Source organism: Hippopotamus amphibius, chromosome 2, assembly GCF_030028045.1.
Source record: "Hippopotamus amphibius kiboko isolate mHipAmp2 chromosome 2, mHipAmp2.hap2, whole genome shotgun sequence".
NCBI classification, from domain to species: Eukaryota; Metazoa; Chordata; class Mammalia; order Artiodactyla; family Hippopotamidae; genus Hippopotamus; species Hippopotamus amphibius.
Window position 1 is genome coordinate 210,070,735 of NC_080187.1, and position 27,744 is coordinate 210,098,478.

A 27,744-nucleotide genomic window follows, 5' to 3' on the forward strand; every position below is an offset into this window, starting at 1 on the left:
CAACTAAGCTTGCATGCCACAACTACTGAGCTCACACGTCCCAACTAGGGAGCCTGCGTTCCGCAAACTACAAAGTCCACGTGCTCTGGAACCCATGTGTCACAACTAGAGAAGAGAAAACCCACACGCCACAACTAGAGAGAAGCTTGTGTGCCTCAACGAAGATCCTGCGTGCTGCAACTAAGAAGCAACACAGCCAAAAAAAAAAAGATATAAATTATCTAACCTTTCACCCAATTGCGAATAATACCTAACATGTATTGAATGTTTACCACATACCAAGTATTATACAAAATATTTTACCTGATTTTTATTTATTACTTCATCTTTAATCTTACCCTTACCATGTCTCTAAAAGATAGCATGAGGGACTTCCCTGGCGCAGTGGTTAAGAATCCGCCTGCCAATTCAGGGGACACGGGTTCCAGCCCTGGTCTGGGAAGATCCCACATGCCGTGGAGCAGCTAAGCCTGTACACCACAACTACTGAGCCTGCATGCCACAACTACTGAAGCCCACATGTCTAGAGCTGTGCTCCGTAACAAGAGAAACCACTGCAATGAGAAGCCTGCGCATAGCAACGAAGAGTAGCCCCTACTCGCCAAAGCTAGAGAAAGCCTGTGCGCAGTAATGAAGACCCAGTACAGCCAAAAATAAATAAGTAAATAAATAAATTTATAAAAAAAATAGGTAGCATGATTTTAACGTCTGTCTTATGGGCATCAAGTTAGCAACTTATTCAAGGCCACAGTGAATAGATGGCTGGACCAGAATTCCTGAATACGCACTGCCTCCTCCTTAGTTCTTTCTATCCCATCCTCTGACATCTTCTACCTCTGCTAGCTCTCCACTCCTCCAAACACCTCATTCCTACTTGGAAAGCTTGGTTTCTCAAACACTTATCCACATATTAAGCTGACATCTGCTTTTCTGGAGCTTGCGTCTGTCTGCCCACCAAAGTAGCACATAAGCCAGCCCCTCTGCCCTATGACAGTCCTTCCAATATCTGCATTCCAGAATCATGCACCCTTTGAACCTTTTCTTCTCCAAGCCAAATATCTACAGGTACTGTAACCTTTCCCCGTAAGACCTTCCTGTATGCTGTGCTTCTTCCTCTATGTATACTGCATGCAGACTGCAAATTCAAACTTCTACAGACACCAGACTGAAAATAAATAGAGCAGGCCAGGTACAGTAAAATCACATGGGCTTCTCATTCTTTTATTTTCTCACTTTTTATAGAGACATGGATACTGAAAACTTTGTCTCTGCAGATTCAGTGATAAAAGGCGACTAACCCTCATGCTCACTGTTTGGAGACGACGGGGGATGGAGAGCACTGTGGCAAACTGCCAAGCGAATGCCTGCTGTAAAGAAAGCAGACGGTGTTCGGATCCAGCCAGATGTCGTCAGAAAGGATGGTGCCAGAGCTTCTGAACTTTTCAAAAGCTGCTGGAAACCTGAGTTTCTATTTGAAAACTTTTGATTTTTATCAGATCAGTTTTTTCTTTATTTCTGTTTTTGGGGTTTGGTTTTTTTTTTTTTTTCCAGCATTGTGTAAGCCCAACAACATGTGTCTGCAGGCTGGATCCAGCCCCTGTGCTGCTAATTTACAGCTGCTCTTGTTCACCAGCTAGACCCAGACCCCAGTGAAGTCTGGCCAGTCCTGAGGACAGAGGGAGGCTCACACCTCACCTGACCTAAACACCATGGTTCTAGGTATGCAGACTAAATTTGCAGTAGCTTTCCTAGCAGCTGTGTCACATATATACTTTAAGTTGGCATGGAACTCGTGGCCAAATGAGTAACTTCAAGTCTTCACGTAAAGGGTTGTGTAGCCTACCTGTCCAGCCATCTTAGGCAATGATATTTTGAACCTCACTGCCTTACTTTGCACTCCTCCCTGCAGGTCCCCATTCTGTCTTGGAGAGTTTTGTCTATTTCTCCCTGCCTTTGTGAACAGCTTTGACTGATGCTCCTTCCATGAAATCACCAGCTGGACCCAATACCTGGATGAACTCTGACCCATCTTGAGGGCGTTAATTAAAATGTTGGCTATAAATATGGAGCTCCAAGGCACCCCAAATATCACCAATGCACTAATAACACTCCTTAGCTTCAAAATGGAAGGAAACTAGCTGGTGTTGAGCACCTACTCAGCACTCAAGCCTGCCAGCTCCCTCATCCTCACTTCCCACCCACTGGAGAGACCCCTTCTGCAGCTCTGTCCCTGTGGCCAAGGAAGAACCCCCAGGCTTCACCCCATATCATTAAGTCTGAACTCTCAGCTCTGGTCTGCATTTCCCAGACCGGTTCCTGATTGAACTGTGTATTTGGTTCTGGATCTCAATGTCAGCTCTGCCCACACCCTGCAACCCAGGGGCCAGCGTGGGCCCTGCCCAGTACCCATCCTAGGCACCCAGCCCTTTGCCTGTGCCTGAGACTGAACTCCTGCTTGGCTAGAGGGCACACACTGTGCCAGGCCCTGTCCTTGGCACTGCAGCATCCGCAGTCTCACATAATGGTGAATCCATGTGCTCCCACTGCCATCTGGCCCACATTTTTCAGTTGACCCTTTTTGATTATCAGGGCATTTGTATTATTCATACTTTTCCTGCCTCCTCATTATTGTGAGTAATTGCGAGCAGGGCGCTGAGCTGTTCACCAACCTGCACAAAGCCAGCAGCACACGGTCCCTCGGATTCCTTCTCTTTTTGTGAAATAGCTCACTATTCTCATCTATAAAATGGGGGTGGTTTTGAGGGATCTATGAATAGATGTTAAGCATTTATAACAGAGCCAGGCATGTCGTGGGCACTCACGAATGTTAGCTTGAAGTAGCAGCAGTTAGAGAACTCATGCTGGTCCCCTCCTGATCTAGCCCCCAGTAGCCAGAGAGGGGGCACCCCCTTCCCTAAGGAAATGTCACTAATCCCCTTCTGCTACCAAGTTCAGCAGCAGGCACCCCAGGCTGGTTTTCTGACAAAGGGGGAGGGTTGGTTCAAGCCATCCACGTGGCCCAGGGGACGGCCTCCGGAAGACACAGGCCTGAATCCTGCCGCTGCTGATGACTTGTTGTGTGACTTTGGACCAGTCATTTACTCTCTCTGAGCACAAGTTCTCTATCTGTAAAAAGTGGATACCAATATGTAGCTTACAGCATCATGGCAGGGGTGTCAAATGAGATTGGTAGTAGAATACTAGGCACATAGCAGGCACTTGATATGGTGACGATGACAGAGACACTGAGGCAGGCACGGTCCTTGGGCCTTCCCAGAAAGCAAGAGCAGCCTGCCTCTTCTCCGGCCAGGTTTGCAAAAATTGAATTACAAGCTCATTGCTTGGTTGTTTAAAAAAAATTCAAACTAACAATTCAGGCATTTATAAAATAAACATTTGGAGTCTTCTGCACGCCAATTCTGCTCTCCTTAGAGAGCCACTGTTAACTGTCTAGGGTGTGCCCTTGCTGGCATTTTTCTATACACACACACACATTATTTTTAAAGCAACATTAGGATCATACCATACATACTCTTCTGCAGCTTACTTCTTACTCTAAGCAGGATTTCATGGCCATTTTTCCAAGTCAGAGTATATGGAGCTTGCCCGGTGTTACAGGCTTAATCATGTCTCCCAAAATTCATATATCGACGCCTTAGCCCTCGGTACCTCAAGATGTGAGTGTACTTGGAGATAAGGCCTTTAAAGATGTAGTTAAGTTAAAATGGGTCATCAGTGTGGGCCCTCATCCAATACGACTAGTGTCTCTTTAAGAAGAGGCGATTAGGACACAGAGGCATGAGGCACGTTTACGCCCAGAGAGATGGCCCCGTGAACACTCAGTGAGAAGGCAGACGTCTGCAAGCCAAGGAGAGACGCTTCAGAAGAAACCAGCCTGCTGACACCTTAACCTTGGACTTCTAGTCTCCAGAACTTTGAGAAAACAAATATCTGTGGTTTAAACTACCCGGTCTGTGGCATTGGTTATGGAAGCCCTAGCAAACTTATACATCCAGGCTTTCAAGAGATACACAGTATTCCATTTTATAGATGGTACAAAAAATGTGTTTGTTGATGGACTTTCAGGTGGCTTATAGTTTTATGCTATTACTAAGAGTGCTGCAGGTAATAGCCTCGCAATATGCCTTGTGCACATATGTGAGGATATTTGTAGGCTCCGTTCCCGTATGAGCAATGACCAGACTGGAGAACACGTACATCTTAAGCAATGTATGGATTAGTTGTACCCACTGAAACTCCAATACCGTGGGCAAATCCCTGCCTCCCTTTACCCCCAAAGCATAATTTCAAGACCTTACGTTCTGTGGCCGTAAAACATAACTAAACGGAAAAGTCAACAAAATATGACACCCTTGACCTTGGCTTTGTATGTATTGACCGCTCCTGCCTATGCCAGAACCTTGGCCCCATCAACCATGTGCAGAAATGCACAATTTTTCTGAATGGACAAAGTTCTCACCAGACTTTATAGTCTCTTCACTGTGAAGTCAAACTCGATGAGAACAAATGGCCATCCTAGAAACAGAAGCATTGATTTTAATTTTTTAGGAGTATAATTAGATTTGAATCACACGTGGCATATTGGATTGAGGGAGAAAATATTTCATGACAAGCTGCCAATGTATTTTTTTCTCATCTTTCAACAAACAGGAATGGGGGTTGCAAGCTGCAGAAACGGACACAGGTTGGCAATGCCACTCCGATGGGCAGAGTGCTTTTGATCGGAGTTGATGGGTCTGACTGGCTTTTGGTTTGGAAAAAAATACAAAATGGGAACCGTCTTCCGTAATGAAGATAAACTTGGAGATGCTATATCCTTTTTGGAGAGTGTATTGGAATTTACCCAAATTGCAGGGGGGTTTCCCTTCCCCCTTTTTGCTGTTACTCTTCCATACATACAGATGTGCTAAAGAACTGAACATTAAAAGAACATTTGTTTTGTGAACGAGCAAATAAATAGCTGTTAATACACTTTGTGTGTTTCTAATTATTATTAACTTTCTCAATATGTCATACATTCTTACCGTTCAGAATTCTGGGCTGGCCACCTCATTGTCCACGCTCCCTGCCTCTTTAGGTCTCATTCTGGGCGGGGCTCATGTTTAGAGCCAACTAAGAGTAACAGCTGCAGTTCATTGGATGCTTACTGGGCACTAGGCATTATACACAGTACTTAATCCCACTTAATCCTCTATTGGGGAGAGATTAATAGCCCATTTACAGCTGAAGAAACTGAGGTCAGAGTGGTTAAGAATTTACTTGCCCGAGGTTACATAGTAGCAATCAAAAGCAAGATTCTTTTCCAGGTCTGTTACCAGAATCTGGACTTGTAATCACTGCACACTTAACCTCTCTGTGCCTCAATCTCCTCAATCATAGCATGCAGACAATAATAGGGATTATTTCATAAAGTTGCTTTGAGGGCGGTAGAGGAGGCAGCAAGGAGTAGAATGGATCGATAACAGTTGGGGAAAGAATTTGAAGCAGGTAACAGTGAATGTATAGGGAAAAATAGTGTTCCTTAAAGTGTCATCAGGAGCCACCCTGATTAGCATCACTTTAGGTTTTAGGGCCCCTTCCAAGATGTCTTCAAGAGTGGAGTCTGGGAATCAATATTTAAAATCAGCATCCAGGTGATTCTGATGCATATTGAGATTTGAGACATTCAGGCACTAGAAGGTGTGTGTGTGTGTGTGTGTGTTGTTAATTGTAGCTCTATCCAGATAGCACTACTATGGCTCTATCCTAAACCTCTCCTCACCTTTCCTCTGTACTCCCCACATACAAGTCATGTTTTTCTCATCACCAGCATAGCCAGTGATCCATCCAAAAGAGATTCCTAGATCCATAACCCAGAAATCTGTGTGTGTTTCTGATTTCTTTTTGCTGAGAAAAAAAATATAGTGATAGACAACCTATGAATGATGTGAAGCTATGGTTTGGTGTCTTAAAGGTATAGGAACCCATCTAGCCCCTGGTGTGAAGATCACCCCAATGGCCCTTGTGTTCCCACAGTCATTCTGGTCCCCTGCACTTTAGGGCTGGCTCTGATAACCCAATACCCTCTACAGACGAAGTAGGTGATGAAAATTTAAGTAAACAATACTCATTATCGTTATGATCATGTGTGGCGTTTTCTATTACTAAATGATCCCGCTACACAGATACTATTCACTTACACAATCAATCACTGTCAACTAATTACAAGAAGCAGAGAATGAAATTAGCAAAATGAACTATGGATGTAAAATTCATTTGAAATTCAATTTAGTGACATTAGCTTTCAACAAGTCTGCCCAACTGTTTGAACACCTTCCTTTTGCACAGAGTTTTTTTTTTAAATAAATGCAATTAACCTTTTTACTGTTCAATTGCTGTTGGCTGCAACAATATTATCTCATGGCATCTGTGGTCTGGGAGTGAAATAATTAAGCGATGACGTGGGATGAGGACACTAGGGCAGTCCTAGGGCTGTTTCTGGGGCTTCTACTCATGGCTCAGGGGTGGGGCAACACGAGGGGTTTAGGAAGTGGGGCTGGGTGTGCATTTGCACTGAGCCTTCCCCAGGGAGCATCTGATACTGTTGCATTGTCTCCAGATTTGCAGAGAAACCTTCTCAAGACCCATCTCACACTCCTGAGTCCTCATTCCCTATTCTATGCACAGCAGTGTGCATTCTACATTTCCGGCTGATTCCCCTGAAAAGCCAGCCCCTCCCCCACTACCTCATTGCCTTTCATGATTCTATGACTCCTTCTATCCAGTCACTCTAGCTGGAGAGTGGGAGTCACCTCAGACTCCTGTCTCCCCCTCCTCTCCCACGGGGCAGTGAGTCACATCACCCCTGCAAGCTGCCTTTCCACGAAACCTGCCTCTCTCTCCTGCTGTCTGTGCCTGTGGCTGCCACAAGCAGTGTGGGTCCCCATCTCCACTCACTTCTCACCTCTTCATGACTACATCCTGGCCACCACCCCAGAGTCCACCCTGCACGCCTCTGCCAAGTTAAACAGACAACCCCCAGACTCAAGATCCTGCAACCACTCCCCATTGCCTCTGCGATCAAGCCCGAGCCTCCTGTCCATCGGCCCCTGGCCACCCTCACCACCCGAGATGGCCTAGTGGGCACGGCCTCCCCTCCTCCCCTGCCCCTGCCCCCCCTTGCACCCAGATTGCCCTTCACATTGCCTGCTCCTTGCCTCCAAACATGCTCTGCACTTGCCTCCCCTCACACCTTTGCTCCTGCCAGCCGCGCCATCTGAAAGGAAACAAAAACCTTTTCCATATCTCTCTCTCAGTAAAATCTTTCTTTCCCAAGGCCCAGCCCCAACCCGACATCTGCCATTAAGCCTTCCCAACTGCACCCCAGGCTCCAGAGATCAGTCTCCTTCCAACAGCTCAAGTGTTTATTGTCTGGGGTGCTCCTTTGGATCCTTAATAACTTGCTTTGTGATTTCTCTCCATGCTCTCAGCTGTGTAGCACATTCCCTGAAAGCAAGGACATGCCTTGCGGTTCCTGCTTCCTGCTTAACGGGTGAAGCCATTTCTAAGCCTTCCCTGAAAAAGGATGAGAACCAGTTTCTTTTCTTTTTTAAAAATATTTATTTATTTATTTATTGGCTGTGTTGGGTCTTCGTTGCTGCACATGGGCTTTCTCTAGTTGCGGCGAGCGGGGGCTACTCTTCGTTGTGGTGCGTGGGCTTCTCATTGTGGCAGCTTCTCTTATCGCAGATCATGGGCTCTAGGCAACACGGGCTTCAGTAGTTGTGGTGCATGGGCTTAGTTGCTCTGAGGCATGTGGAATCTTCCTGGACCAGGGATCGAACCTGTGTCCCCTGCATTGACAGGCGGATTCTTAACCACTGCACCACCAGGGAAGTCCTGACAACCAGTTTGTTTTGTGTCCCGTGTTCAGGGCTGTCTTGAGGTGGACAACTCAGATGTGCTGAGCGCAGAAAGCCCTGCCTTGGAGGGTGTGTGGTAGGCGGGCCGATGGGATTTCAGGGATTCAGGCCGAGGACGTGCCCATCTGGGGGCACAGTGCTTACCCTGGAAAGCTGTCTCTTGTCAGCTGTGCCTGAGATCGTCTTGGTTCTGAACACATCCCTGACTGTCCCAGATCACCCCGTTATCACTCCGGAGGTGCCCCACTGCTGGGGGAGGTGGGCAGCAGCTCCTCCCAGCCTCCCTTCACGGGGAGCTGCGGGGAAGTAAGTCACATTTAGACATCAGGAAGCCTCTTTCCTTTAGCAGTTGGCAGCAAAATTCTTCAGGAATCTATGGAGAATCTCCATGAATTCTTGAGATCCTTCTCCAAGAATCCTGAAGGGGGTGGCCCAGTTGCTGAGCTTGTCCTTTCTCAGATCTGAAGGTAGAAAGAAAGTCTCACTTATCTCTGAGCTACGGCTTTCCTCCCGTCGCTTCCAGAAACCAAGCCGCTTCTCTCTACATCAGCTGGCTACCACTCATGAAGTTACTATTTATGAGCCCAGTGCGCCACGGTTTACTGCACCTAACTCCCATAGCAAACAGCTAAAGAAAGATTGTTCCCATTTTAGAGATGGGAAGTCTGAGGCTGGGAGAAGTGAGCAAACACAGCTGACTGTAACCAGAGCCAGGTTAGGAACCAAGCTGGGTCCAAATCCCCCTTTCCAACCACCACCCTGACCTGAATCCCAGCCCAGCAGTTCGGAAACCCCTTTTCCTCTGGGAAGGCCCCTGCCCCCAACCAAGCTGCCTAAATCATGAGACAGCCCCAGCTGTCCCTCACCTGTCTCTTTACAGCCTGTTTGAAATGATGGCCTCTGGTGCTCCTCCTGACCTGCATGGTTATGAATTGGATGTGGATTTGGTGATCATGGTGCCATGTTCCCCGTGAGCTGGCCAGGGGAGTCAGGTTGTCCACCTCCAAAGGATGAGGCATGAAATGACATTCTAAGTGGGTTTCAGGTCACTCTGTCCACTGAGCTACCTTCTCCCCAAGCCCACAGATTCTTTGGGATACTCTTTGAGATAAAGCCAGCAAGGCAGCTTCCTCCCAGGTCCTTTCTTGGTTTGAAATTTTGGCTTAACATGAGCTAGGTGCCTCGGTCAAGGACTTCAATCTCTCCGTGCCTCAGTTTCCTCCTCTGTAAAGTGACGACATCCTTCTCTATGACATTGCTTGATGTGTAAATGAAATAAAGTTCAACACTTAGCACAGTGTCTAGGATATTGTGGGTTTTCTGCAAATGTTGGTTTCTTTCAGATCCCAAATAAACAACCTGGGATATAACTGTGCTTGGGAGAATATGGTCTGAATAATGGCCACATCCCGGGCAGCGCTGGCCTGAGCTCTAGGGAGCAGGATCTGGGCTCCGACCTCAGCTCTCAGCCTCCATTCCCTACTACCCCCACCCTGCCTGGCCATCCTTGGCCCCTCCTCTGCCCCAGCCCTTCCTGGGGAGGCAGAGAGAGAGAAGTGGGAAAAGGAAGACAGGATTAGCCTCCTCACCAGCACCTTGAAGGACACAGAGCCCCGCAGTCCAGAGGAGGCCCCTACACCTCCCTCACCAGCTCATCTCACACACTTCTGCTCAGGCTGATGCAAACAACTTTGTGCTTTGCTGAGAAATGGAGCAGTAATCAGAGTTGGGGAGTGGAGTCGAGGAAGCGTTTTTACAAGATGGGAGGTAAGATTTTATGTTTACTGATGGAAATGATCAAACAGAGAGAAGCTGATGGAAGAGAGGCTTCTGTTGAGTCTGTTTTTGCAGTATTATCTGGTTTCCTTCATCCCCCTTAAATTTTAGGTTAAAGTTCCCTTTATCATGTCAGTGACTCCCTTATACTCACTAGAGGTGGCATGGTCCAGTGGGAAGAGCTTTGGAATTTGGGCTTAAATCTTGCTTCTGCCACTTATTGGCCGGGTGGCCTCTCTAGGTCTCCATTTCCTCCTTTCTAAAATGGGAAGAATAACCATACTTACCTCTCAAATTTGGTGTAAGGATTAAAGGAATAGTGTTTGGCCTGGAGCAGTGTTTGGTAAGAACTCAAAAATGGCCATTGCTGTGGTTACCATTCTTACCTGAAAGGTTCTTCCACGTCTTCCTGAGATGCACTGAGTCCCTGGCTAGGAGGCAGCCACTTCTTTGGCATCAGTCATGCATCAGAGAACCAGGTCCTGAGATCTGACTGTGTAATTGTTTGTGCCTAGAGAGAGCTAAAGAGAAATCCAGATCTGAAGTTACATTCTCACTCTACGTATTTATCCAGCTGTTCCCTTCTCACAATCACGTTTCTGAAGTTTCAGCCTTCAGCTGGTAGAAGTCACACAAGCATAACTGGTGTTCCCAGGCCTTTAAAATGCCTCTGCTTGAAACTCCAGATTCACCAAGGGTCCAATCTAGTTCTCCTAGAACCCTGGCTCATTCGATGGGAAACAGGACAAAGCAATGGATGAGAGACTGCGAAGCTCTATCAGAGCACCCATGGGCCATCTGTAACAGTGACTCTCAAACTCTGCTACCCCAGAATTCTGATTGATTGGCACGGGCCAGGGCATAGGGCCTTTTAGAACCTCTCGAGATGATTCCATTGTGCAGCAGAGTTGAGAACCACTGGACTAGGAAGCTCTCAAGCCTCCTACATGGGACGATCTGCCCTCACCTGTGCCACGTCCAGACAAAGCCAGCCCTTCACTGGGGGTCAGGAGACTAGCTCCTTCGTTCATGTTTTCAGGTATTACCACCTCTAACGATGCCTCCAGGGCCCTGTCCCTGCCCACGTGGGTGAGCTGTCCCCAACTAACACCCCCAGTCCTTGCACTCTTGTACTTGCCCTTCACGGCTTTTATCCCTCTGTGAATCACTTGTTTTTCTCCACGTCTGTGAATTTCTTGAGTGTAAAGACTAGGTCTTCCCCTCTTACTCTCAGGGCCTGTCATGTTTAAGTGAGGGGGTGCATGTATGAATGAATGAATGAGGGAATGAACGAATGAACAAACTATGGGAATCCAACCTCAGAAGGGAGGCAGTATAACAGAGAGCATGGCATCTGGAGGAGATAGATTTCAGCTCAGGTCTCAGCTCTGCTACTTAGTAGCTGTCCTGCTTTAGGCGATTTACTCAATCTCTCTGAACCCGACTTTATCAGGAAAATGAGGATAGCAAATTTCTGATACTGCTGTTGTAAGGAGTAAATTATAGAGTCCATCTAATGGGCGTTGCCTGGAACACAGTAAAAGCCCCATAAATGTGAGCTCTTATTAGAATGGGCGGGGCTGCTATTTGCAACTTCTGGGCATTTAGACGCTGCCCTCATTACCTAATTCCTTTTGATCCTGGGTTTCCTACCCACTTAAGGAGAGTGTTCCTGGGACAGCCCAGGTGAGCAGAAAGCTCCTTCCTCCGCCCTCTGTGTGTCAGCTCCCCCAGTCTTGGGTGGGGAGCCCGGAGGGGGGCAGTTGCTCTGCCTTTTAACCCCCTTGCTGCTTTGTGTTGATCACAGGGCAGGTGGAGGCAGCTGCTGTGACTGGGCGGCATCTGCTGTGGCCTGTCAGCCCTCGTCAGACTCACCCTGAGGGCGAATAGGGCTCCAGCTGATGAAAACGCGTAGCTGCAGCCTCCGAAGCAGCCCCGCAGCTGCCGTCCTGGCCTTTCCTCTTGTTTCCCATGTGCTTTGGCAGTTCCAGTCCTCAGCACAATCAGGGCTAGAGAACGGGCCCTGAGATGCCCTTCTCCAAAGATCAAGTTACTGAGCACATACTCTGGCTCCACCTTGAAGCACATCAAAGATGGAAGCCAAAGCAGGCTGCGCAGGGATGCGAAGCAGCTGTCTACTTGATATGATTCCAGGGTCTCTGAGAAATCCCTGGGGCCCCACATATTTTCCTGCTGAAAGATTGAAACTCCACCACTGGGTACGCAATCTTATGATTTAAAGCAGCGGTTCTCAAAGTGTGGTTCCCCTCCACCCCAGCAGCAGCAGCAGTGCCTGAGAGCTCATTAGAGATGCAAATTCTCAGGTTCCACTCCAGACTCAGAAAGCAGGATCTGGGGGAGGGGGTATCTGTGTGTTTAACACGCCCTGCCACTGCCAGTGATTCTGATGCATTGGTAACCCCATTGAAGGGAGGCTGTTACCCAGGAGGGCTGAGACTCAGCATTGTGAGAGCTCTGATTTATCGCTCAGCTTGATGGGCTGGGAGGAGGCTGGCACAGGGACAGGGAGAGGGCAGGGAAGGTCTTGTCTGGCGAGTGCAGTCAGACAGACTTGGGACAGACTGTTAGCGCTGCCTTCTAACTCTGTGGGCAAATTACTTAATTTCTTCAGCTTTCGTTTGCACCATTATAAAATTCAGATCATATAGCCAATTCAAAGGGCTGAAGATGAAATAAGATATATAAAGTACTTGCACATACTAAGTGCTTAACGAGTGCTAATACCCTCTCCCCCACCCCACCCTCACCTCATTTCTCATAGAGAAGCCTAGGTCAAGTGCCATGGTAGGGGAGAGGGTCACACAGATGGGGATTTGTGAACCGCAATGGCGTGGACCAGGAGAGAAAGACTGCAGAGGTGGATGGGATGCTGAGACAGAGAAGAAGCAGCAGAAAGGAGAATAAGGAGTTGCCCTCAGACTCCACCCTTCTGGTGCCCTCTGTTTTGCAGGGGCTGGCCCTGTGGGGCAGGGTCCACCTCCACTGGCCCAGGCTCACCACTATCCTTCCCAGATGCTGGGAGGGGCTGATTCTTTGTTTACCTTTCCCTTACTTGATTCTAACCTCTTTCAGGCACATGACTTACAGATCTAAAGGTTTCCTGCAGGGAGATGACTGGCAGAAAGATAGAACTGGGGAGCTTTCCTGTAACTCTGGGTCCTCAGGGTTAAGAGAAGAGCCAGCAGCTGATACAGAGGCTACCTTGGGGAACTGACTCTCGAACAGACACTGTCAGGGTCTCCCAAGAGCCAAAAGGCAGGCAGCTGAGAGCATCTGAAGAGAGGCAGGTGTGTCCCTGGAGAAGCAGATGCACGTGCCCCAGAGCAGCCTGCTTTCCTTTCTTTCAAAGTCTTCACATCGAATCTTGAGCCTTTAATGCGAGGACAAATGAAGATCTCAGTCTCACTAGGCAGGCTCACATGATGAGGTTCTGGGGTAATGATACCCCAATTTCCCTAGCTCCCAATTGCCAGGAATTCCAGAGCCAATGTTTCATCATTAATTTAAGGCATGCCCATTAAAACTCCCATCTCCATTAACTATGTTCTGGGCTTGGGTGAGTCAGCCTCTATTCAAACACCAGCTCTATCGTTTGTTAGTAATTATGTTCTGGGTTAAATATTTAACCTCTGCAAGCCTCTCTTTCTGCCTTTGTAAAATAGGAATAGTGATTATATTTATATAAGTGTATATACATACTTATAATTATTTCAAGGGTTAAAAATATGCAGCGCCATTTGGGTGTCTCAAGCACATATTTAAAGTTGCAAAAAGAGTGCAGGGAGTAAGGACTGAAGAGGATGGTTGAAATCAGGAATGGCTTGCAGGTCTCACATGGGTGGACTTGCAGTCACCATCAGAACACTGTGCTCTCAGGGCCGTGAAGGATTCCCAGGCTGACTCTGGTCTCTGCAGACAGTGTGTGTGACTGAGTAGAAATGTCTGCTCTAATCTGGGCAGGGGGCTTGGTAGCACGTGCAACCCACATTTGCCATCTCTGCTGTAGATGCCTCCTCCCGAAGGTAAAAAGACAGGCTGTGACTCTTGCAATTACCTGCAGTAGAATTATAGAAGCCATTACCTGGGATCTTCAAAGGCTCACACAGAGTAACTCAGCCTCTTAATTGAACGCTGTCTCCCAGTATCATTTTGGAAAGGTGGAGCTGTCCCCAGTCACAACGCACCTCCCCTTGATCTTCGTGATAAAAGCCCTTGATGTCGACTCGCCAGGAGAGAAAGAGGAGTGCTCTCTCTGCAATGGCATTAGACAGATGTTTGATGAAGCTGGTTTTGTCAGGGTGGGGTGGGGAGGTGGTGACTGAGAGGTGGGTGAGCATCCCAGGGGAACCCGAACTCCAGCCCCTTGGCTATTTGTCAGATCAACTGTAGCTTTTGTGTGTTTCCCAGCTGGAGGTCTGTAAGGCGCACAGGTGTTTTACATTATTAATCTGCTAGATCTTTTTTTCCTTCCTGATAATCTCATCTCCCTCCATAGCTGTGGAAGCACTTTGAAAAGCGGGCTGCGGTGTATCTGTGCAGTGTTTAATGCAAGGCAGCAGGGCGGGCCCACAGTCCCTTGGGACAGCAGGCACTGTGCCTGGGGCCCAAGGGAATTTGAGGGGCCATAAAATGGTTTTGATTTTCAAATCAGAAGAAAAAACGAATATAACAATAACAAATATAGAATAACGAATCCCGCCAGGATCATATTTGTCTTTATACCAGTGCAACCATAAAATAGCATTTTTAATATTTTTATGGTAGAAGGAGTCCACAAAAACTTAAGTGCTGAGGGCCCAGGGAAATCGTAACGCGGCCCCGAGCGTGGGGTATGGAAGAGATCTGAATGAGGTCTGGAGACAAAGCTGTGGTCCCACCTCAGACCTGCTGATCCCCTGACCTTGAGGAAATCACTGAGCTGAGGTTGCAGTTTTCTCATGGTTCAGTGCCTGCACGTGCAGGAGAGAGCCGAGGGCCCCTCTTCTCCCCTCCCCGCCCGTCCCAGCTCTGGGAGATAACTGTGAGCTGTGTGAACATGTGTAAACATGCCCTGGGTATATGAAAGGTCAGCACTCGAATTACCAAGGAGGACAGTGGGCATCCCCGCATGCTCCAGGAGTGGACAGCTCCAGAGGGCAGCTGAGTATTTTCATCACACCCTAACACCCAGCATCCCCCAGGCAGTCACCATCTGTCCTGTTCCTGGGAAAAAATAAGTCAGGGAGACGCTGGATGAGTAAGCTGGGTCTTTCAGTGGTTGTGGGGACTCCAGGGCAACAGAAGCCTTCAGGGACCCATACAACTCTGGGCAGAGTGCTGAGCTGGCTTCTGGAATAACACAGGGAGCAGGGAGGGATGGAGAGGGAGGCGGGAGGGCCTCCAGGTGTGAGAGGCTCTGCCAACCTGCAGACCAGGGGTCACCCTGCTCTCTACCTAAGCTGAGGTGAAGATGCGAAGCCCCAGGAAACCGAAGGGATTTTTTTAAAAATAGGCTTTGGGAGAGTTAGGGGAGAGGAAAATGGGAAAGTTTGATTAGCGCCTGCTGGTCTGGGGTGTGACACAACCTGTTCCTTCCCCCCAAGGAATCACCATAAAATCCACATTACTCACCCCAGGGCTGGGGGTTGAGTTGTGTGTTTTGGGGATATCACTAACAGCCAGACGAGCCCATAACTGGTCTGCCTCCCGGCTCTTCCCGCTTTCTCCTCCCTTCCTCTCTCCCACATCTTTCTTTGCTTTTTCTCCCTTCCCCCCTCCTTGCGTCTCCCCTTCCCTCCCCTCTGGCCGGATACTCCTCCGCCTTCTCCCCTTTTCCCCTGCTTTCTCCCCATGCTCCAGGAAGTGGAGAGACGCATGCCCACTGGAGATGTCCCAACTGTGGGGACCCCAAGCAGGAGGGTCAGAAGCCTCCCTGAGAACATCTTTCCCTCTTTCTTTCTTTCTTTCTTTCTTTCTTTCTTTCTTTCTTTCTTTCTTTCTTTCTTTCTTTCTTTCTTTCTTTCTTTCTTTCTTTCTTTCTAATACATCTTTATTGGTGTATAATTGCTTTCCAATGTGGTGTTAGTTTCTGCTGTACAGGAAAGTGAATCAGCTGTATGTATACATATGTTCCTATATCCCCTCCCTCTTGAGCCTCCCTCCCGCCCTCCCTATCCCACCCCTCTAGGTCCTCACAAAGCACCGCCATCTTATTTCTAATGAGTGGAACTCTAAATGGCTTAGTTTGACTGCAAAGTTAACATGAGTTCTGTTGATAGCATTACTAATTTAAATACCATTTCTTTTCTTTTCCTCGAGCACCTTGGCAGAGTGGACTGCAAATGGGGAAGGGAGACAATGTTTTTTCTTTATCTATTAGAATAGGTGTCTTCCCATTTAGCGGTGGAGAGGTCAGACAACTGGACCCCACCCCGCCAGCCCACAGGACAGGGTCGAGAGACTGGGGGCCTAGAGATGCCAGTGCCTGCGTCTGCAGGGGCAAACCAGGCCTGGCCTTGAGAAGGAAACCCCTTCCTCCTCCTCTGCCCACGCGCTGGGAAGAGAAAAAGAAGGGGATGGCTTAGAAAGAGAGGAAGACCAGGCCGTCCCAAGGGTTGTTTGGGGTGGGGTGGTGGGCTGGGCAAAATAGTGGGCTGGCAGAATCCTTTCCATCTCTGAGACCTCCCCACTCAGGGCCACTCATATACATAGTTTCCAAGCTGCTGTAATTAAGAATCAAAGAGATGAATGTTTAAATAATCAAAGGCCATTTTGAAAACTTATCAGATGGGCAAAAGAGTAAAAGGTTTTGAAGAGTTTGCCTACTAAACAGGTGCTCTCAAAGCCTCCTGGAAAGAAGCATGCAAGCTTTCTGGAGACACAATTTAGAAATGTGTCACCCAAAATATACCCTTTAATCCAGCAATTTCACTTCTAAATATATCCTAAGAAACCCATAAATGTCATAAAGAATTACTCACAAAAATGGCCATTGCAATTTTTATTATAGTAGTGAAAAATTTGAGGTTAGAGGAGCAATTAGCTAGTTTGTGGTATATTTATTCAATGAAATTCTGAGTATCCATTAAAAAATGAGTATAAGTATGGATTTAATGACATGGGAGATATTCATGATATACTATTTAATGAAAAAGTTGTTTTCTAAGCAGTATGTATGTTATGATCTTATCTTGTAAAGAAAAAAATATAGCATTTACAAATGCATTAATTATCTATTGATGTATATAACAAGTTACTCCCAAACTTTGTGCCTTAAAATAATAAGTATGTATTGCCTCACAGTTTCTGTGAGTCAGGAATTCAGAAGTGGCTTCTGGTTCATAGTCCCACATGAGGTTATAGTCTAAATGTCAGCTGGGGCTACGGTCACCGGAAGTCTTTATGGGGTTAGAAGATGCTTCCGAGATGGCTCCTTCACATGGCTGTTGGCAGGAGGCCTCAGTTTCTTACCCCGCAGATCTCTCTGTAGGACAGCTTGACTATCCTCATGGCATGGCAGCTGGCTGGTCCCAGAGCAGGGGCTCCTAGAGAATAGGACAAAGATCACAATATCTTTCAGACCTACCCCAGTGTCCCACTTTGTCACTTCTGCCATATTCTATTGATTATGTAAATTAGCCCTATGCAGTGTGGGAGGGGACTACACAACAGCATGAATACTAGGAGGCAGAGATCACTGGGTCATCTTGGAAGACACCTACCACAATGTTTGCAGTCATTCAATAAATAGTTTTTAAGTACCTGTTGAGCATCAGACTCTACTGCCTCCTTACTGAGGGTGAACACACAAAAAGAGACACAAGGTGTCTGTTCTCCTGGAGATCACATTCTGGGGGAGGGGGAGGAAAGAGACCATAAAGAAGTAAGCAAGGTCATTATGAACAGTGATCAGTGAGCAAAGGGGAGCATGGGGAAGAGGATGTCAGAGGAGTAGGCAGGGGCAGATGGAGAAGAACCTTGTAGGTCATGTAAGAATTTAGCTTTTATTCTGAGTGGATGTAAAGGAGAGTTTTAAGCAGAGCAATGACATGATCTGATCTATATTTAAGAATATCACTCTGGCTTAGTGCAGAGAATGAATTGAGGGACAAAAGTGGAAGCAAAGAGACCAGTTAGGAGTTTGTAAGAGTAGTCTGGTGATGGCGGCTTGGATGATACACAAGTAATCCCTACGGTACAGTGGGATTGTGGAAGGCTGAAGACTGAGACGGGGAGGGACAGAGGCAAAGATGGTGAGATGGAACTGCTTTGGATAAGTATCATGGGGGAGGGAAATGGAGATGGAGTAGACACAGGAGGGATGTGGTGGCTGTGTAGGCTGAATGGTGTCCCCTCTGGAAGTTATGTTGAAGTCCTAACCCCCAGTACCTTTGCCTGTTATTTCAAAATTTACATCTTAAGATGTAAATTCATTTGAGGTCAAAAGGATTGGTGTCCTTATCAGAGAGGAGAAGAGACTCAGAAACCCCCAGGGAGAATTCCACATGAGGACAGAGCTAGAAATTGGAGAGGCAGCTGCAAGCCAAGGACCTCACAGATTGCTAGCCACCACCAGGAGCTAGGAGGAGACAAGGGAGGATTCTCACCTACAGACTTCAGAGGGATCATGGCCCTGCCAACACCTTGATTTTGGACTTTTAGCCTCCAAAATAGTGAGACAATACATTTCTTTTGTTTGAAGCCACCCAGTTTGTGATACTTTGTTACAGCAGCCATAGGAAACTAATACAGTGGTCCAGAAGGAGATTATTTATTTATTTATTACTGAAGTATAGTTGATTTATAGTGTTGTGTTAGTTTCTGGTGTACAGCAGAGTGATCCTATATATATATATGAATATACATATTATATATATTCATATATATATATGAATATATATATATTCTTTTTCAGATTCTTTTCCATTATGGTTTATTACAAGATATTGAATATAGTTCCCTGTGCTATATAGTAGGACCTTGTTGTTTATCTGCTTTATACATAGTAGTTTGTTTCTACTAATCTCAAACTCCTACTTTATCCCTCCCCCTTCCCCCTTTGGTAACCGTAAGTTTATTTCCTATGTTCGTGAGTATGTTTGTTTTGTAAATGAGTTCATTTGTATCATTTTTTAGATTTCACGTATAAGTGATATCATATGATATTTGACTTTGTCTGACTTACTTTACTTAGTATGATCATCTCTAGGTCCATCCATGTTGCTGCGAATGGCATTATTTTGTTCTTTTTTATGGCTGAGTAATATTCCATTGTATATATGCACCACATCTTTATCCATTCATCTGTCAGTGGACACTTAGGTTGCTTCCATGTCCTGGCTATTGTGAATAGTGCTGCTATGAACACTGGGGTGCATGTATGTCTTTGAATTAGAGTTTTATCCTGGTATATGCCCAGAAGTGGGATTGCTGGATCATAAGGTAGCTCTGTTTTTAGTTTTTTAAGGAACCTCCATATTGTTTTCCATAGTGGCTGCACCAATTTACATTCCATGAGGGGATTTTTAAACAGAGGAGAGTTTGTATGCTACTGGGAATGATGGAGAGAATGAGACCCTGAGGATGTAGGAGAACTGGATAACGGCCAGAGTGGAATCACCGGGAGGAGAGAGAGGACAGCATCCAGTGCCCCAGTGGCTGGAGGGGTTCGTTTTTGACAAGAGCAAGTCCACTTCCGTTGCAGTAGGAGGGAAGGTGAGGGTGTGTGTACAGATGGAGATGAAGTTCATAGGCCTGGTGGTGAGAGGATAAGAGAGTTTATGTCTGAAGACGGGCTTTTTTTCTCTCAAAGAAACATGAAGTGAGAAATGTGCAAAAGTGAATTTACTAAAGAAATAGGATTTCATTTGAATAGAAAAAAGTTTAGAAGAATATCTCATTAAAATGAGATTTGGGGAGATTTATCTTCTTTATTATTTTTTTTAAAATTTATTTATTGGCTGTGGTGGGTTTTTGTTGCTGCACGGGGGCTTTCTCTAGTTGTGGAGAGTGGGGGCTACTCTTTGTTGCAGTATGTGGGCTTCTCATTGCAGTGGCTTCTCTTGTTGCAGAGTACAGGCTCTAGGCGCGTGGGCTTAAGTAGTTGTGGCACGTGGGCTCAGTAGTTGTGGCGCATGGGCTTAGTTGCTCCATGACATGTGGGATCTTCCTGGACCAGGGGTCAAACCTGTATCCCCTGCATTGGCAGGTGGATTCTTAACCACTGGGGAACCAGAGAAATTCCTCTTCTTTCTTTATTTCTAATATATAATTCCTAATTTTCTTCCAGTGAGCCTAGATTAAATATCCAGTAAAAATAATTTTTCAATTTGAAAAAATTAAATGTCCTGGTGCTGAGTTTAAAGCATTAGCCAGCTGTTAATGGGTATATATGCACTCTGGAGATGGGAGATGGGGTGAAAGGGACAGGCTGTAGGGCTTTTGGGGTAAGAGAGAATGGTTGGAATTAACAAGAAGCCCTAGGCATGGACAGCTTCAAACAATAGTGGACATGCTTTGGATAAACACCAGGAGTGAAAATATCACCAGCAACAAACAACTTAGGTGCCTGGGGACTTGCAGAGCCTGTGGGAAGCAGGAGGCAGGACCCACTTCCCTCCTTGAAAGATGCAACTCTTGTTCTTGGAGGCTCTGAACAGCACACATCTGTTGGAGAATAGTATGCTTTTTGAGTTCCGTGGGGAGAGAGCCAACTGCCAGTGGAAAGCGTCTTAAAGTCGTAGAATTTCAGAGCTCAAAGAGTCTTTAGATTCTCAAAGGCTAGTGCTTAAACCATCTCCCTCAAAACTATCAGAATCCAGGACCTGAGTTATTAAAAAGCCTCCCAACCCCAGTGATTCTGATGGCCGAGAGAGTTTAGGAACCAGGGCTCTGATCTAACTCTCTGTCATATGTGGAGAACAGCTGTGCTCTGAGACAGTAAGTGACTGGAAGAGAAGCAGGGCTACTGTCCCAGGCCTCCTCAAGTAGGGGGAACTTTCCACCACCCCCTGCTGAGCCCGAGCCTTTTTCCCATGCCCTTCCTCTCCAATGTCTCCCCTGTCTCTCCTTTTTGCTCCTTCAAGTCCTGCTCATCCTTCAGGGTCCAGCTTAAGTCACCCTCTCATCACCAACATTCCAGAACAACTGACCTCTTCCTCCTTAAGCTTCTGCAGGCCGGACTGTCTGCCAGACATAATCCACCCGGGGACGACAGCTTTAGGTATTTTGATCCTTTCTCTGCAACCAAGTCTGCCCACCCTTTGCTCCATGAGGACGAGCATCGTTTTCTCGTCTTCCCTCACCTCTTTGCCTGGCGAAGTGTTAGGCTCATGGTAAGGAGGTGGAGGCCAAGGGAACAGAGTATAGGCCTGGCCATCAGGAGGCCACTCCCACGGTGGGACAGCCAGTCACCAGCCCCGAGCCTCAGTTTCCTCATCAGTAAAATGGGGCGAGTGAACGAGGTCAGTGATTTATCAACCTAAACGCCCCCCCCCCCCCACTTTTTTTTTAAGCCGTGGAAACTTTTGTGCAATTGGAATCAGCACTCTAATATATAAACCAAATGAAAGAGGGGTGTGGTAGCTGAAGCAGGGGTGGGACATTCAGGCTCCCCCTTCTCCTCACTGGCTGTGTGCCTTGACACCAGCGAAAGGCCTCTCAGTGGACCTCTCACACCTGCTAATGCTCTACACGTCGAGTGTTTTCCTAATACTCATGATCAGCCAGTGGGTTAGACTTCTGCCAAGCCTTTCCTGCCGCCACGTTGAAATGTTCTGTTCCATGGCTCTCAGCCCGGCAATATCTGGACATTCCATTGTATTCTGTTCCCTGCACACAGGGCTGTCCAGCTGAGCAGCTGGAATGCTGCACTGTGCCTGGCAGGGAGGGAGGCCTCAGCATCTGGGCACGGCTGATGAGCTTTCATCCTATTCACCATGAGACTCAGGGCTCCCTGGGGAGGAAGGAGTTGCCTCGAGATCCCCCCTTGTAAGCTATTCCATGAGTAGCTGCTTTTCTCTAAGCTCCTGGGATGAGCACTGTCAGGGGAGATTTCCTGGCTGAAATCTCTTACTCTCTCTGAAGCGTGGCCCAGACACTCCCGCACCCTCCTAGCAACTCTGACATCCTTTCCTTCCCAGCCAGGCATTTCACTTACGAGCCATGGGCCCTCAGGGAAATCTCCTCACCCCTTGGCACCCTCACTTATGAAATTGGGATAGCAGTACCTACCATGCAGCTTGCTATTCAGCTGGTGCACACCCGTGGAGGTATTCTGCATATTAGAACATTCAGATGCATCTGTAGTGATGGGTGAAAAACCACTGCCCTAAGCCGCTGGATTTTCCTCACTCCCAGACAGAAGGCCACCCAATTCTGAGACCCTCAGATGTCTACAGCATCAGGAACCTGAAGGCCATGTCTGACACAGCAGGAGCTGCAGGCCCGGTTCCAGAGCTGTGGGCAGGGTCAGTTCTGAGAGTTTGGTGTCCGCGCCTTCTTGGCTGTTAAATATTTTAGTTATACTCTTGGCTGTGGTGATACAAGGTAATGCACGTGTAGCACCTAGCACGTTGCTTCCCGGGGCACCAGAGAGATGGTCATTTTTATAACCCTCATACTTCACAGCGCTGGGCCTCCCAGGTTCGTATTCCTCAGTCAAAGCTCAGCCAAAATTTGTCCTCTTTCATGTTTTCACACCACCCCTTGTTTCTTCTATGGAGAACTGAGGCATGGAGGTGGGTGCCTTGTTTATATGTTGCTCTCTACATAGTCTTAGGTCTCCATATGGTTTGCTGACGATTTCTTTTGGTGGGTTGATTTCTGATCAGATAAAGTGAAAAGAGGTGAAGCCGTTTTGTGAAGGATGAAGGGGTGCAGGAGGGGCTGTTCTTAGCCTTTAGTCTGCACTGGCACATGCCCAGGGCTGGAGCCCGCCTCACAGTGTATGTGCAGTAGCCACAGCTGGTTGGCCCACTTCACAGAAACCCACCCTGAGGTCTGAGAGAATGCATCTGGCTCGCTGAGTGCTGAGGCCAAGCACACAGCATTAAGCAACGTATTGCATGCTTTCGGGTGCCTGTAGCTGGTTGAATGGTGGCCCCCAAAGATTTATTTATTGTATGTCTCCACCTGTTAGACTATAAGCTCCACTGGGGTGGGGATATTTGTCTTGCTTATTCATTGAGGTAGTCCAAGTTCCTAGAAGAATGCCAGGCACATGGTAGCTACTCAGTAAATATTTTTTGATTGACTGAAGTTGGTTCAATACTTTTTCTCCTGGTAGGAAGGGAGAAAGGCCCAGAGTAGAACACACTTTTTCCCTGTAAGGGGATAAACTGGAAGTTGCAAACATTGTATCCACTCACATCCCAGGAGCCAGAATTAGGCACATGGTCATATCTGACTACAAAGGGGGCTGGGAGATGTAGGCTGAGTGCTGTATAATCAGCTGCATTTAGTGAGTCTAGTACTAACGGAAACAGGAGAAAATGGTTTTTGAAAGAAGAACTAGCAGTCTCTACTCAAAATGATGGCTGAATAAAGATTGTGCATTTCTTCTAACAAGTCCCTGGGTAATTCCAATGCAGGGCAGACAGGAGGCCTCCCCCCAGCCTCCCCCCCCCCCCCGCCCCCTGGCAAAAAACTCCATCCATTTCACAGAGTGTCTAAAGCAAAATTCAGAGAAAGTATATTCTGTTCAGTAGAACTCTAAGTTTACAAGTGAGAAAACTGAGACCTAGAAAAGGACTTGTCCGAGGACACCTAACAAGAGACAAAACTAGTGTACCTAATTCCACAGAGAATCTCCTTCCTGTCTCACCGCGCCACTTGTCCTGAAAGGTGGAGCCAGTGACAAGGGTGATACTTGAAGCCAAGGAGCCTCAGTGGGAGAGCCTGCAGCATCAGCACTATTCAGAAACTCATTAGAAATGCAGATTATCAGAACATTATCAGGCCCCACCCCAGACCAGGGTGAGGCACAGCTCACAGTCCTCCCAGGGATTCTGATGCAGGCTGAAGCTTCCTTTAGATAAAGAAATAAATCTCTAATTGGGCAATTTTCAGAAATCAGGCAGTTTTAAGGATTGCTTTCCTTGGGACTCCTTAAAATAGCTTGTCCTGCTATAAGACATCATTTAGGGGTCTAGCAAGTGGTGGGTCATTAAGAGAAGCAGAACTGAGGCCACAGATAGGTGTCTTCTCTTGGGCGGGTGGTTTCTAAGGCCGCAGGGAGTCCTATGGCTCAAGCCCAGAGCACTGGAGGTGGTTCAGGCATTCTGGCCAGGGACCAGCCAGCATCTAGTTTCTGTCTCCTTAGCAACCCAGATCTGCACCCTCTCTGACCCCAGTGTTTGTCTGGGCTGTCCAAAGATGTCAGTTTCTTTTTCTCCCAGTTTCTACAAAACAACTCCTTTTCTCTCCAGATTTTTGCAGCCCCCTTTTGTCTGCTGTTTCTTTCCCCCATTGCCTTAAAAAAATGTATCTAAAGGAGAGCACCTTCCACTCTGTCCTTTTCCACAAATGTCAGCAAACTAGAAATTAAAGATCCAGAAGGAAGGTGGCTTAAGTTGTGGGAATCTTTGGGGCCTCCAGTCATTGGAATTTCCTCTACCCGTCTGAATGTAGGAAGTCCTTGATTGACTCTAATCCCAAATAACCCTGCTCTGGACTCCAGAAACTCGTGCCATTTGTCTACCTTAGCCATGGCTCTGTCACTAACTCATTGCATGACCTTGGACTAGTCACCTAACCCCACTAATCCTTAGCTTCCCCATTGTTAAATGAGGAAGTTCATTTTGTGTTTCTTAGCATTGATGATGGAAACGCCAGACATTTGGATAGCCGGCCACAAAGGGGCACAGTGACCTGCCACCTGGTGACGGCATACCTAGATTACAGATAAATTACCCAGGAAGGGTGAAATAGCCTGACAAACCCAACCCACAAATACTAGTGAGGAACCCCAATTTAAACAAAACAGAATTATCAGGGGGGTTTGGTCAGCATCTAATTTATCCCTACCCTAATGATTTTAGGAAAGTAGGTGAAAAAAAGGCAAGACTTGGCCAACAAGCTCAAGGGCCATATGCTTAGATAGCTGTGGCCCGCTCATCCGTCCGTCCATCCATCCATCCATCTATCCGTCCATCCATTCGTTTATTGTGTACCTCACCTTCTTCCAAAAATTATTCAAGGCAGATGTAACAAAACTAAAAGCTATTACTTTGTTACCGCAAGACGTACAATACCTTTTATAGTGTTGAGAGAGAGGGGAGGGCAGAGGAGGGTAAAAAGAAGACGAAAGAGAAGCTAAACTGACTGACAGGTAGCTAAGAGGGAAAAAAAGAAAGAAAATACCATCCCCATCCAGCAAAGATCCATTTACTAAGCAAACAACCCTTTCTATTTCTCTTTGGCTCCATTGTAGAAAGGCCTCTGCTGAGCAGTATCGATTGGGGAAGGAGGCCACGGTCCCCCTGCCGGGCAGACTCCATCAAGGCTGCACCAGCACTCACGGGAGCTGGTTTCCGGCCCTGCTAGAACAGCCGCCCAGCAGGATCTTGGCAGGAGCCGGTGTGAGCCTAAGTGCATCCCCAAGGAGAGGGGAGACCAAAGGAAGAGCAAAGGAACTAGGGCGGAGTTGACATTTGCTTCCTTTGGATGCTGTGACTCCCTCCCTTGTGAGCGGGCCCCGCGGGGCCTTGAGCCCGGCCGGCTGGAAGGACGGTCCGTCAGCCCGCCAATCCCCTGACCAATAACTCTGTCTTTCCTGAGCACGTCTCAAGGTGTCCTGGGGAACGCAATCCAACTGAGATGCCTGACCACTGCCCTGAGGCCTTTGTTAGTGAGAAAATGTTGTCACATGTTCTAAAATGTGAGCCATTCTTGAAAGCTGACCGGTGACTTTAAGGGAAGGAAAGGAGAACAAGGTATGACTGTCTACACTGACAGACCTTATTAGCAGAGCGGACTCAGTGGTAGGAAGTAAAAGTCAAGGGTCCTGAAATAAAAATCTGGGAAAGCAAGCTTCTTCATGAGAAACAGAAGGAACCCCGCAGTGCAAGGCCAGGCCTGAGAGCAGCCCCTGAGGAAAGCAGAACTGGTGCGCTTAAACTTTCTGAGGAAGGAAAACTTACTCTTAGCAGAGGTCAACAGGGGCCACTCAGAGGGGAGGTGGGATGGAGAAGAAGACAGAGGCTCTGGCGTACGCAAGGGCAGGGCTGGAAATATACAGCGTTTGGGGCACAGAGTCATGGCGTACTGGCTGGAGCCAAGCCTGCCCCACGTTGTGGGCCTGGGAAAAGTAAGAGTGGCGGCTATGGGCATGGAATGCTCTTAGTTCACATGTGTACGGTGCTGAATATGTATATATAGTGTATTAACTGGTGAATACTCACAATAGTCCTATAAGGGAGGTACCATTCTTCCCTTTTTACAGATAGAGAAGTCAAGGTACAGAGAGATTAACTAGCCCAAGGTCACCTGGCAAATAAGGGGTAGAGCTGACATGTGAACCCAGCATCCTGGGTCCCACACCCTGAATTCTTAGGCACTATGTGATCCTGGCTCCATCCGTATGATCAAGAAAGGGGGCCAGTGTGTGAGGAAGACAGTGCTTCCAGGTCGGGGCCTGTTGCTTTGAGGTGGAAGCATCTACCTGGCAATGGGTGATACCTCCTGGGGCTTCTGAGAACAGGGGCTACTGCAGAGAGGGGGGCACCTGAGAAGGCTTTCTGGGTTATCTGCCTACCCTCTCCCTATTCTGGGGGAGGGAAAAGTAGACATTGGAAAGTGACTGTTTCGTTTGTTTGGTTGGTCTCTAAGCAGGTCTCCAGGGCAAGGTTAAATATATATATGTACGAAAACAAGACAGGGGACAGAGATAAAGACGGATGTGGATGGAAGACGGAGCTGTACACGTACAGGCAGCAGCATATCATCCCTCCTCTCTTGGCTAATACAAAGGCAGAAGTCTTTATGCTGAGCTGATCAATGACCAGGCAGGCCATTCTTTTCAACCACGAAAAAATCAATTAGTCGGTCTGAACCGACAAAGAGGAGCAACAGGAGAGGCCAAGTGATGAAATCCACTTCTGGGAAAGCTTATACTGTGTAGTTATTAGTTTAACCTTCAAAACAATCCCGTGATGCAGCTACCACTGTCATCTCCATTTTAATAGGCTGACACATTTTCCATGGTCAAAAACCTTTTAGGTAAGAGAGGCCTCGGTCAAGGGTCAGGACACTGGGCTTGTATATCCCACTTTGCTGCTGATGAGTGTGTGATGTCGAGTCTCAGTCTTTTCCCCTGTAAAATGGGAGCAGGGGTTGAAGTGCAGCATTGCCAAAGCTCCTTTCTGCTAAGGCTCTGTGATTCTGGTACTGCCCCAGCGCCTCGTCTTTCCATTGGCTTCCTGGGCTCAGGCTGGCTGTACGTCTCCTGCCTGCAGCCGCCCCTCCCCAGCAGGCACAGGCTTGTGGCTTCTACCCAAGCTGTGCCCTCTCACCCCACGCTAGGGCCTTCGGCGAGCATCTGTCTTTGCTTTCTGCTTCTTGGAGTGATGCTGGGGAGGCGCTGGCACGCTGTGGTGCCAGGCCAAAAGGCAGGGCTCTTCCCGAGCTGGCTGAGGAGCGGGCAGGAGCATGGCAGATGGCGAGCAGAGCTGCCGCTGCCCCCAGGCCCTGGGTGGCTGTCATCTGCCACCCTCACTCTGGCTGTGGTCTGGGCTGGCAACACCCACCCTACAGCCTGGCCAGTGGGCCAAATGGCTTTTACAGACAAAGAGCACTGAGACTTGGTTTTACGCTTCTCATCGCCTTTGATTTTTGAGTTGGCACTTTTCATCTTGTTGAATGAGGAAATTCAGATTCTCTTCTGCTTCCGATGCTCCCTGGCACTGAATCAGGATCCAAAGAGGCTCACTGGCTCCCTGCCCTGCTCCCAGGTGTCGGAAGGCCTGTGCGGCAGGGCAGAGTCCACTCCAGGGAGGAGGGGGACTTGCCATTCAACACGGGTATTGACAGGGCCAGAGGCCTACCCTTT